We start from the raw sequence: 12606 nt of genomic DNA on the forward strand, positions 1-12606 counted from the left end.
TCTAGTTAAGGTTCCCAACACTTCGATCCAAGCACACACTGGTTTAGGTAAATCAGTAGAACTAGTTTATTAACCACAGAAAGATAGATGCTAAGTGATGACAAGTGAAAAATCAGAACTGGTCACAAGGAAAATAAAAGACAGGAGATAAAATAATTCCTAACTTAATAAGTTTGGTGTACTTACAGAGAGAAAAACCTCATCTTGTTAAGCTTACAGCAGTCTCTCTGGACTGCTTCAACTAGGCCCTCCACCTTTTTGATTCTGAAGAACTGATTTGGGCCACCTTTCAAGCTTTGGACATGCTCCAGCAATGTTGTACTGTAGAATCTTATAAGCTTACATACAGCTATTTTACTAGAACAATAATGCTCAGCAGAGTATGAGTTTTCACGATACCTCAGAAGGCCCATTTCATACAAAATTTATTATAGTTACATAAAAAAGGTGAACAAAAGAGTACAGTCTATCACAGAGAGGCTGTGTTTACATGGCCATCTTCTGTCAACAAAAGTGAGCTTTTGTCAACAAAACTTGCCAAGCATCTTCATGGTTAAAGCGCTCTGTTGAGAGTTTGTCAACAAAACCCAGATATTCAGTCGGCATCATTATTCCTGTTCCAGATCAGGTATAGAACCTCTGTCAACAGTGTTTAGTCAATAGAGCACCCATGTAGACACTTCTGTTGACAGAGAAGGCTTCCGGTTCCCTGTTTGCAGAGCTTCCAGTCAGCCGTTCTGTTGAGAGAGGGCAGAACACTGTAGCTGCTCTTAGTCAACAGAGCAAATTGCTCTGTTAGTCTACTTTTGTGTGTAGATACTATCTGTCAACAGAAGTTTTGCTTGGTTTCTCTGTCAACAGTGACCTCTGTCAACAGAAGCTGCCATGTACAGGTAGCCAGAGTGTTTTAGTTTGGACATTACAAAAGCAAAAAGAAATAAAAGCCTGGATTCACAAAAAACAATGTAAAGGCACTAACTGCCTGCATGTTGATTTGGAACATGTTTAGGATGTGGGATACAAGAGTTTGAAACCTTATGATGGCATAGGGCCTTAAAGTCATACCTCCTACATTACAGTGAGTGCCTCATGATGGTGGATATACATATGAGACTAGTCTCTTCTAAAGAAGCTATCGATAAGAGCAGAGATTTGCCCACATCTAATAGGAATATGCTAGCCACCATCCTCTTGAGTCTGTCCTCTTGGTCATGACTATTCAAGCATTTCATAGAAAGGGGAGCTGCTTCAACAACAGAGACTGAGAAATCCCCACCATCGGCATAACCAATAGCCCAGCGATGAGGCCAGCCAATTATTTGTGGGCATGACTTGATTTCAAATCCGAACATGAGAATGGCATTTGAAACAGGGTCTTTAGGTATTTCTGGTATAAAGAGGTTCAAACAGCACTGCCAGTACTGTCAATTTCTCAATGAACCCTAAATCACCCTGTGACTGTAGCCTGACCTTTTTTTTAAATCCAACTACATATTAAAAATACGAAAATGGTTTGTTCTGACACTTCAGGGTTTTCTTCTTTTTCTGTCAACTGAAACTGACATGAATTTGTTTAATTCTTCAGTTGACCCTAATTTGCATTTTTCATAAAAAGAAATAGTTTGGGACATTTTTTTTACATTCATATACTCCATAAAGGTAAGAAAGACCATATTATAGATTCTTAGATTGTGAAATAACATAAAAATCAGAAGAGCAAAAACATCCTCTTTCAGTGTAGTTCTAGCAGAAGGCAGAAAACAGAAAGTGTCTGAGATCTCATAAAGGCATATATCCATGGGAGATTTCCAATACAGTTTAGCAAATCCCAAAGTTTAAATCATAGTGTTGTGTGGTGATCTCAATGAAGTTCAAAAATCTAAATGTGGAGGTTTGTTCTTCACCAGCTAAAGTTTAAACAGTGATGCCTGTGAATCTCCATGGGCCTATGACCTGAGTGACTTCTATATTTACACCACCACCCAAGAGCTGTGAGCCTCATGGGGTCAGATGCCACAGGATGTACCGCCTGTGGAAGGCCTGCCAGCATTCTTGAGGCCTCCGATAGGCTTGGGTGCATTTATGTATGCCAGAAGGAGACCTGAGAAAACTGTCTGTGCAATTATGAGGATCCCCAGCCAGCTGCTACAATAGAGCCTACTGTTTTGACTTACTTTGTTTCCTAGCTTCTGATTTTAGTTCTGATCTTCGGCTCTGACTCTGCCCCATAGGCCTGACTATCCATGGCTCATTATGACAATGCCATTGTGGAGAATAATGCTTCCTAATAAGGTGAATGCTAATGTTTCCAGATACTAATAACTTAGGACTTTTCAATTTTGGAGTTTCCCCTTTCTAACAACTTAAAGATGTTGCTGTAAATCAGATAGCTGAGGTACCATACAAGTGAGGTACAAAAAAATTGAAGCCTTAATCCTTGGCCCCATTGGAAGATGGATTTACATGATGAGATATTATCCTCTCTATCCATAAGTGACTTTGTTAAGATCTGGCTTAACTTTCCATCACTATGAACACAAAATATGCAGGAGCTTTTCAACCTTCCAGGAACTGATAACATGTAAGGAAACTTTTTAATATTCTACTATAAACTACCTCTATGTTTATGGCTACCCCATAAGCATATGTGACACTATCTACTATATTACTGGGTTTTAAAATTAAAATAAAAGACATTTGGATATGTGGTCATTGCTGTGATTCAGAGAACTTATTTGCCAACTAGTGTCCCATTATCTTATAAATTCTTACATTTTGTTTGCTGGCTTAAAGTAGATCGCAGTTTAAGTTCTCAAAAGTAACTACTGCTGTTTGGATGCCAAGCTGAAACACACTGATTCTCAGACAGTGATGACTCAGTACTTTCTGAAAATTAATGCTTTGTGTAGGGCAGCCAAAGTAAGCTGCAGAAAATTTAGGCCTACAGAGCCAAGCAACCTTGTATGTTCAGGGGAGAATTCGAGGCTTGCATCAAATAGTGCAGGCCAAACCTCTCTAGTCTGTAACTCTCTCATCCAGCAACATCCATAATCTGGCATGATTTTAGGTAGCCAGACAACCACTTATCATGGGTTTGGCCAAGTTTCCCATAGTCCCATAAATTTTGTTTACAGCCACCAGTACTGTCTCTCAGCGTTCTGTCTGTTATTTAGCTGTAATATACCCCTAAATGTCTTCTAAGAGCCCAGTAAGTAGTAGAAGTGTTGGTCATGTGCAAGACAGCATTGACCTCCCATGGTCTGGCAAATTCTTTTGTCTGGTGCTGGTCAAGTCTTGAGGGTGGCAGACAAGAGAGGTTCAATCTGTATATAAAGAACATTTTGCTTTTCCCAAAATAGCTTACTAAGCAGCAACTATAAAACAGAACTAGCATTCTTTCTAAAGCTAAACCTTTGTGTAAACTGCAGCTTGGAAAATACCAGCACTTCTTATTTCTATAGACCATGTTTGATTTTTCATCCCAAAATGCCAACCAACCCTTACCATCTTGTATTTATTACCCACCTAATTTGGTTTACACACATAACAATTATATCTTAAAGATACAAGTTGTGTTTTATATTGTGCAGGTTAAACCTCCCTAGTCTGGACTCTTGGGACTTGACCGGTGCTGAATGAGAGAATTTGCCAGACCACAGGAGGTCAATAATGTTTAGTAGCATTACCAACACTTCTCCTGATTACTGGGCTCTTAGAAAATATTTATAACTAAATACAAGCACAGAACACTGAGAGCCAGGACTCATGGCTGTAAACAAACTTTATGGGACTACAGGAAACCCATGATAAGTAGTCATCCAGATAACTAAAATCATGTTTGATTACAGATGTTGCTGAACAAGAAAGTGCCAGGTTAGAGAGGTTCAACCTGTGTTTCAATATACAGATATTGTTTCCACTAATTTAAAAGGAATAAAATATAAAACTTAACCTGTGTCTAAGTTATCTATACTTCCTTAATTTTATGACTTCTTTTATAGATGAATTCAAATTCACCCATATTTTCAGTTCTGCTTCCATTTTACCAGCTGCAAACACAAGAATACATAGTTCTGCCTGTCACAATTTTTGTACTTTGACAGGCCATACTGACTGGTTCATGTTACTCTGAAACTCTAACAATGGGTTCTTTTCTCATTTCTGCTGTGTTTGGGGAACAAACCCAAACATCAAGTACACCAAAGAGCCAAAGAACTATAGCTAGCAAGAGAGATAAACATGATAATTAACATGTCAGAATGCTATCAGGAAACTGTAACAAAGAATCCCACAAGACCAATCATTCCTTGTTTGGATGATGATTTGTTTTGCTTTCTGGGCATATTTGCCATGCTAAAGTGATTCCTTGAAATCTGTTTCCTTGAGATATCTGAAACATTAAACTTCAACCTGCATATTCTATTTTTCCAAATATTAGTGTGACAAAAAGCCTGATGGCTGCCTGACTAAACTAGTGCATGTAGCTATTACTTTGTATTTTCCTTCTTTATGCCACTTTGGGAATCAAAAGAAGATAAGCACTAACAGAGGCCACTGTTTTCAATATCAAGGAAGCACACACACATAATATTTGGAGAAAATGAAATTCTGCATGTCAGTAGCAGTCAGGCTATTGTTGAAAAATGCTCGATAATTAAATCCAAGAAAGAACTACAAATTTTGTACCTCTCATAATGCTGTGATGAGGTGTCAGGCGCAGATAAGCAGTTGTACTTCAGAAATACAATTTTACATCACATTGTCTTTTTTTAAAGAAAGAAATCAATTGTTTGGACAAACAGTTCAAAGCAGTTGGCCATCTTGTAAAAGTCAATGGATTGCTTTGCTTAGTTCATGTCTCTCACAATGTGAGGGAAAAACAGTAGCAGAAAAAGCAGGTTCTCCTCTCTTGATGTCCATACCTCCACATTAGCTGCTAATAATGGGCCACATCCCCCATGACTGAATTGATCTTGTCAAGTCTGGCCCTCCCCTTGACTGGGACTCCCTCCTTTTCATGAGCCTATACATTTGGACCCTCCTCTGGAACCCCTACTTATGCAGATAATGAAGCGGGTTTTGCCCACAAAAGCTTACGCTCCAAAATATCAGTTAGTCTATAAGGTGCCACAGGACTTCATGTTCTTTTAGTAGCAGAAAGGTAGCCTATGAATTTCCATCATACACAATATGAATACCAGTTATTAGGTACAGTGATTAACATTTGAAAGTTGACCATTGATGTGCTGTTTGTGGCATCATAAACCTAGACTTTGAGTCATAATTGCTAAGAGGTGATTATAAAAACACATAGTCTTGGCACTGTACATTCATTATTTGTATTAAGCAAGCAGGGCTGAATGGATGGCAGGAAATATGGTCAGCAGGACACACCAAAGCGGAATTAACCACGCCTGTCGTTCCTTACTAAACACAAAATATTGGATATATATTGTTGGATATAAATAAGTAAATAAAAATCTCCACTGCTACCAGACACAAAGATTTGCTGAAATAAAATTATTTCCAGAAAATAAACTTTGGGGAAGCTTATTGATTTCCTGGGAAGCACTAAGAGATATGTAGCTCCTTTAAAATCAGTGTTGGTATAGCAGTAAAAAATACATAAAATCCTGTCACAGGACTTATGAAACAGTAATGCAACATAGATATAGAACTATGGTTGCCACACTGGATATGTATGTTCTTGAAAATTTCATCGCATGACAATCTTTAATTTCTGGAGAATCCTGGACAATCCTTGAAGGTCGGCAAGCCTAGAATTTTTCATCATTTGACTAGGCAAGAAACAAACTCAGCTCAGTTTTGTTTTTCATCATAGCTTCAAATATGAAATGTGTTTTTTCATATTTAATGTGACACACAGTATTTGCTACAGAGAAATCATACACAAATGTCAGGAGCCATTCACTATTACGATTAGTCTTCCTCAGCACAGAAAGGACTAATTGTTGGCAAAGACACATGACTCAAATTCAGTTTGTAAAAAGTAAGACTACTTCAACACCCATGTTAGTCTTAGGCCACGGCACTAGACTTCGGATCTCTTTTGTCACATGAGTGGATTTTTAACTGGGTCTGGAAGCCATTTTAATGCCCAGTGTGGCTATTGGCCCCAAACATTGTGCTGGGGGGCGGGCATGTGAGGAGTCTAATGAAAGTTAATGGTGCTCTGAATCTATGTAACCTGAAATGAATATTCAGAGACTTTCAAGGATCAGCAAGTGGTTGGCCTTCATCAGCAGTTATGATTGATGTATGTAAAGTATTGTTATAACAATTCTTCTGTCTAACCCTGTTATTTCTTTTTTATTAATAAATCTTTAGATATTTACAGCTAAAGCATTGGAGAACGGGGTGATTTGGGTAAGATCAAAGTATATATTGACCGGGGTCTGGGGCTGGGTCTTTTAGGGCCTGGAAGAAACAGTGCAGTGTTGGGTGAAACAGGTTTACTAACGGCTCAGTTGGGGTTGTTGGTCTGGGCTGGTATAACAGCTGAGAAGTCTGTGGGTTTGCTTGTGTGCCTTCTGGCTGGCCAGGGAGCTGGCAGAGATGCTGTTGTGGCTAGTTGGATTTGCCTTAGTGAGAAGGAAATCCCAGCCTGGAGCCGTAAGTAGTTTGACTTTTAAGCAAAGGTACTCTGGATTGATTTCTCTAGCTGTACTCGGAAACCCCTGTCCTATCACACTTTATAGACACCATTTTGATTTGTTCAGAATAAAATGTCAAGATATCAAGACAAAAGGAGAGCCAGGCCCCTTGTTCTGTAGAATATGAGTTTTTCCAGGATTGTAAAGAAGAAAAGGCAACCAATGTACCTTTAAAGGGGAAAAATATAGTTGGGGCAAAGAGAAATCTATCTTAGAGTGTGTCTAAATTTTGAGGAAGATGAGGCTTCCAGAAGGAGGATTTTCTTCCGGGAGATCCCCACAGGCTGCGCTTCTACATGACTATTTTGGAGTCTGGAAGAGCTTCTTCCAGACTCTGAATCACGTGGCCATATGCTGATGATGAGTGGGAAATTTACATCTGCACCTCATTAGCATCTTCCGGGCTGCTCATTACCATGCCCCTACAGGAGGGGCATGTGTAGAAATGGTCTGTGACTTTTGTTCTTTGACACAAGCCTGCAAATCCTAACAGCAAGTATGCACCCTTGCAATGAAGAAGTTTCAAATGAGAGTTCATCAGCTGGACCATATCTTATTTAAAAAAATAGTTGGATATTGATACAGAAACACCTTATAACTACAGCTTAATGTGATGTCCAGAGAATTTGGTAAGTCCATTGGCATGGAAAAAGGGCTCTAAAAAGAGGAAAAAGTACTTGGGATTGTAAGGAAGACCGGTCATTTTTCTCAACCCACTTAAAGAAGCAACACTCTGGTATTATATATTCTCCAAGATAATGGCATAAAGCACGTAGATATTTATAAATGATTGTAAGTTAACAATACGTTGTATTGAGTATTAAAGTGTCTGCACAAAAAATCCTCTAATTGTTCCATTGTTCAGCTCCATGGACTCTAATGGAGTTTGCCTGAAATCCCTGTACTGCAGTATAGTTACCAGAGTCTTGCTTGCATGAAAACTGAATAAGGATCCAGATTTTGTTCTTGTGGTTGTGAATAAATAGCCTACAGAACACTGTTAATAAGGAAAGCAGAAGAGTTGTCACACGGGGACATATTAGAAGCCTCTGTCAGCAGACAGTATCGACACAAAAAAGCAGATCAACAGAGCAATCCACTCTCTTGGCAGAGAGCATTGCCCTCTGTCGACAGAAAGGCTGACTGGAAGCTTTGCAAACAGGGCTGCCCAGTGAGCTGGAAGACCTTTCTGTTGACAGAAGTGTCTACACTATACTTCTGTTGATGGAGTTCTTTTGACAGAGTGTTATGCCTCAAATTTTTGAGAGATAACTCTGTTGAAGCAAAAGCAGTGTTCTGTCAAGACTATGTTGACAGAATGCTTTATGGAGTGTAGACGCTCCATGAGTTCTGTCAACAGAAGGCCTCTTCTGTCGACAGAATTCTCCAATGTAGACACAGCCCTCCAGTTTAAGAAGGTATGTCTTTGCTGAATTCAAGATTCCATATTCTACAGATCAGTTTAGCTTCAGGCTCCCTGACCTTGGGGGCAAAAGCACCAAATTTAATGAAGTATAATTTACAGCAGTGCGGGGTAACTCTATGTTGTTGCAATGGCTACTAGTCCCAAAGAGGCCATTCCAGTAACTGCAGAATCACTGGGGCATAGTAGCCCATTGGCTATCCTGCCTCATCCAGGGTATTCCGTCTCTGACGGGCAGAACTGGTGGAGTGGAGAAGGGCTGCTTTGACAGCTCTGTGTTATTTGTAGGATTCCTCTCAGGCTACATCTATAATACCAGATAAATTTGATTTTATTACATTCGATTTTATAATGCTGGGTTTTATAAATTCGATATTGAGTATCCTCACTTGCCACAAAAAGTCTACACAAAGTTAAGTTAGCACTGCCACACTGGAGTGGCCAAACATCGACTGTCGCAGCAGTGAATTGTGGGAAACTATCCTTCAGTTCCCTCACCCCCACATTCTGTGCCCTCCTGCAAGACCCTGCTGCACCGTCGCTGCTGGCAGTGTTCACCCTGTTACCTGGTTCTCAAGTCCCTGCAGCCTGGGAGGGAGCCAGGAATTGACCAGAGCTGCTAAGTGTGGCTCACGGGAGCTGGGAGCCAGGTGCAGGAGAGAGCCATGGGCTGCATTGGTGAGTTTCCAAGAGCCAGGTGCAGCAGCACCCAGCATCCTGTGTTCCCAGCTCCCTACCACTTGGAGGAGCTGGGAAACAGACCAGGGCTACTGCACTGGTCAGTTTCCCAGCTCATGCAAGTGGTAGGGGCCCGGGACCCAGGTGTAACAGTGCCAGTCAGTCTCTGGAAGCTAATGAATTCGATTCAAAGACATGGAGCTTCCACACTAGCCTTCACTCAAACTGTTAAATTCAAACTTGATGCTACACACACCTGGTTCTGATGATATTATGCTATCAATATTAGTGCTCCCTCAATTGAGCTAATGGTATTTACAGTGAAGACAGTCTCATGGTACAATCTAGATAACTGCTTTAAATTCCAGCCTTACAGTATGAGAACTCCCAGGGGCTGTGATTAAGAGGTTTTACATCTCTGGAGAAGCCAGGATAGTTGTAATTGGGCGTAGTTTGGTGCAAGGGTTGATTTTATCCAAAGTTCTTTAAGTCACTTGTAAAGGTTAAAATCTGTAATTTAAAAGCCTATTTACCTTGATGATATAACAGAATTCCACTGAATTCCAATGGACTTTATGCCAGCATAGTTGGCCATCTGCATGGATACCATTTTATAATGAAAAGTCTTAGAATGTAATTTCCTCTAATCAAAATGCTAATGATAATTGTACAATATGTTATATGTTATCAATATTGGAATATGCTGTTAAAAAGTAATCCAAGAATTCTCAGCTAATTAAGAATAGGGTGGTGATTGCTGCTTGGCAGACACCTAGAATTCATTCATTTCTGAAGCACATTCATGCCCTTTATAGATTTTCTGAAATACGCCCACATCCAGTGACCGTTCCACTTTTTGTTTTCCACTGTGTGTGTGTGTGTGTGTGTATTCTATCGAATGTTTTTAGTTATGAATCTTGCTATCACTCATGGGTATATGCAGGTAAAACAGTTTAGTAGCAGTTCAGGCTTCAAGCACACTCAGCTGTGAGTGCAAGTCCTAGAATCCACACTTCAAACAGGAATTTCAGCTCTCAGGTCCCAAAAAGTTTGCCAGTCCTCATTTCCATTAGAATGAGCTATCTATGAGATCAGATTTAAACAGTGGTGATTTATTAAACTCCAGTTCACATTCATGAAAAGTAACTCATATTCCCAGAAGAAGCTACACATGAATGAGACTCACATGATTGCAAACAGCGATGGAAATGAATCTTTATCATCCTAATGAATACATTTCTCCTGCAATCAAAATTCATTTTCAGCAGTATCTGTGGAATAGGATGATAGATTTTTTCCTCTTGTTTCTACCTCTCCTCCACTTTCATACAGATTGCAAAAAGTTTTATGGAATTTTTTGTACTGAAATTAAAACAGACTTTAGGCAAAACAAATGCCAGAGCTAAGGTCACAGATGAACTGAAAGACTGAACTTCACTGAAACCTGCCTCTACAATAGAAGAATAATACTAAGCTTTTATTATTTATTATTTTCACAGGGAACAGAACAGGACATATTGCTTTTCATACACATACAGTAAACTCTTTCATATCCAGCAGCCCTGGGACTTAGAGGTTGCTGGATATTCAAATATTCTGGATAATAGACAGGGATATCTAGAAATACATAACACTAAAGAAAAACAAGATTAGATATTAAGAAACAGAAAAAAAGTATGAACAGTAGTTTGTTTACCAGCCACAGCAGTATTATACCCTGTAAACTTATACTGCCTTTGCTGTATTTATTTGTACTTACTTTCACTATACTGTACTTATGGAAAACATAGCTAAAATTTACTTATGGTTAAAATACCGGTTATTTGAGAGTTCTGGATGTTAGAATCCTGGATACAAAATAGTTTACTGTTTAAGCTTTCACTTGTGTTGCAAACTTTTACTGGGTAACGTCTTACTATTTCCTTAGCTTCGTAGGTTTTTGTTTACCATTTAACCTATGAAATATCTCAAATTCTTTCTTTCTTTCTTTCTTTCTTCTTCCTCCTCCACACCATGAAGCCATACAAAGTGAGCAAGAAAAAGTAGTATGAGTAATGTGTGACACACCCTAAAATCTTGCAAAGAAGTTCAGACCATGAAAACACCTTATAAAAGTTAGAAGAAGTGGTAAATACTGTGCTATTTTAATCAAAATATGTCTCAGCCTTGTTACAATAAAATGAATGTTATCTTTCTCTTGTGCTATGACTTCCTAAGGGAGACAGAAAAGAATAACTCAGAATGTCACTTAAGTGGCTCTGGATCTCTGGGCTGTAGTAGGCAGAGCTATGCACAGTGTACTGAGAATAAACTAAAGTTGTGTACATAAAGCCAATTATTTCAGTTCACAATATTTTAAACACTCATGAATGCAAGAAGCATTGAAGCAAAGCTAAAAGAATGAGTAGTGAATGTCATTACTGAAAGCATTGGCTTTCAGATAAAGGAGTCAGAAGTAATGGATGCATTTTTAATAGTAAGTTACCTTCTCGTTAAATTTAAAATATTAGCCTGGCACCCCTAATCAAAGGCATTCGGCATGTGAATTGCAGGATACAAAAGAGTACGAACTAACATTTTATATATCATTATCTAAACATATGATAAACTTTCATTAAAAAGTATTTTAATAATAGTAACCATTTGAATCTTTATTTCCTCTATGGTAATTCAATTCTTTAAGCACAATTGTGGATGTCTGGCCATCATTAACTTTTATGAATATAATCAATATTAATAATCTGAAGTGTCAGGATTATGTAATTCATTTATAATTTCTAAAATCTGAATATTCAGAAAATGTGGGACTGAATAAAAAGATCATTATGTATAATTCAATTACAACTAACTTCAAAATACTGTCTTACATTTAGTACAAGATACCTAAATGACAGACTGAGGAACCAATTTGATTGGCTAATGAAGATTCTGAGCTGTGTAATAAATGAATTGGGTGGAATTCATTAGCTAAAACAATAAAGCAGACATTTTATAAACACTGCTACACTGTTCATCATACATAACGTATACAGTTTCCATGGGTTGGAATATACATATGCGATAGCAATGATACACACAGCTGTACCCATCAACATGGTGTATTAAACAGAGATTAAACTAAAGATAGATAACCTAGCCTAGAAGTGATATGTACAGTGGTACACAAAAGCACAAAAGCAGATGCCACAGCATATTTTTTTTATGATGCAAGACTGCTCAAGATCATCTATGGATAATGAACCATGATGACTTAGAATTTGATGAAGCATAAATTGGTACTGAAAGAAAGCAAAGGAATGCAAGAAGTTTTTGATCAGTCAGCAAATGCAGACAGATTGTGTTTTTGCTTAGCCTTGCAATCTGAAATAGCAACATAATAGCCATAAAAATATGCCTCAACTAATTCAATGCATCTTTGAAGTCAGAAAAAGCAATTTTTAAAAGAAAACAGTTGTTTCCTAAAAATTAAGTATCTTGCACAAAAAAATTTCACAAGTTAAACAAAATCAACAAGGATACCAAATATTTTGGAGCATTTAAAATACCTTATATGATTGCCATCAATGCAGCTTTCTATTCACAAGGAAATCTTGAGTGTGGAATATGCACCAGATAAATTCTAGATTCTTCACTCTTCAAACTCGCTTTTCTTTTTCACTTTAAAAAAGAGAAAGTGAGAGAGATTCCATTTAAACACTGTCTGGCACCTCTCTCTTTGCATTTGCCATTATCTCTTTGCCCACAAACAACAGCTGTTTGAAAAACACATTAATTATTCTCAGTTTGTTCTAGCCCCTTCAGTTCTTGTGAGTGGTTGAGAAGCAAGAAAGA

At 38.3% G+C, this 12606-nt stretch overlaps 1 long non-coding RNA gene across 1 annotated transcript in view; it reads right to left on the minus strand.

Annotated features, from left to right (window-relative positions):
* Positions 1 to 12351, minus strand: part of LOC142007657 (uncharacterized) — a 91217-nt gene extending 78866 nt beyond the window's left edge. Inside the window, exon 1 of the long non-coding RNA XR_012643975.1 lies at positions 12321 to 12351. This is a non-coding gene — a long non-coding RNA (uncharacterized LOC142007657). The remainder of the gene's footprint in view (positions 1 to 12320) is intronic.
* Between the last annotated feature and the right edge of the window lie 255 nt (positions 12352 to 12606).

Source organism: Carettochelys insculpta, chromosome 1 (assembly GCF_033958435.1).
Source record: "Carettochelys insculpta isolate YL-2023 chromosome 1, ASM3395843v1, whole genome shotgun sequence".
NCBI lineage: Eukaryota > Metazoa > Chordata > Testudines > Carettochelyidae > Carettochelys > Carettochelys insculpta.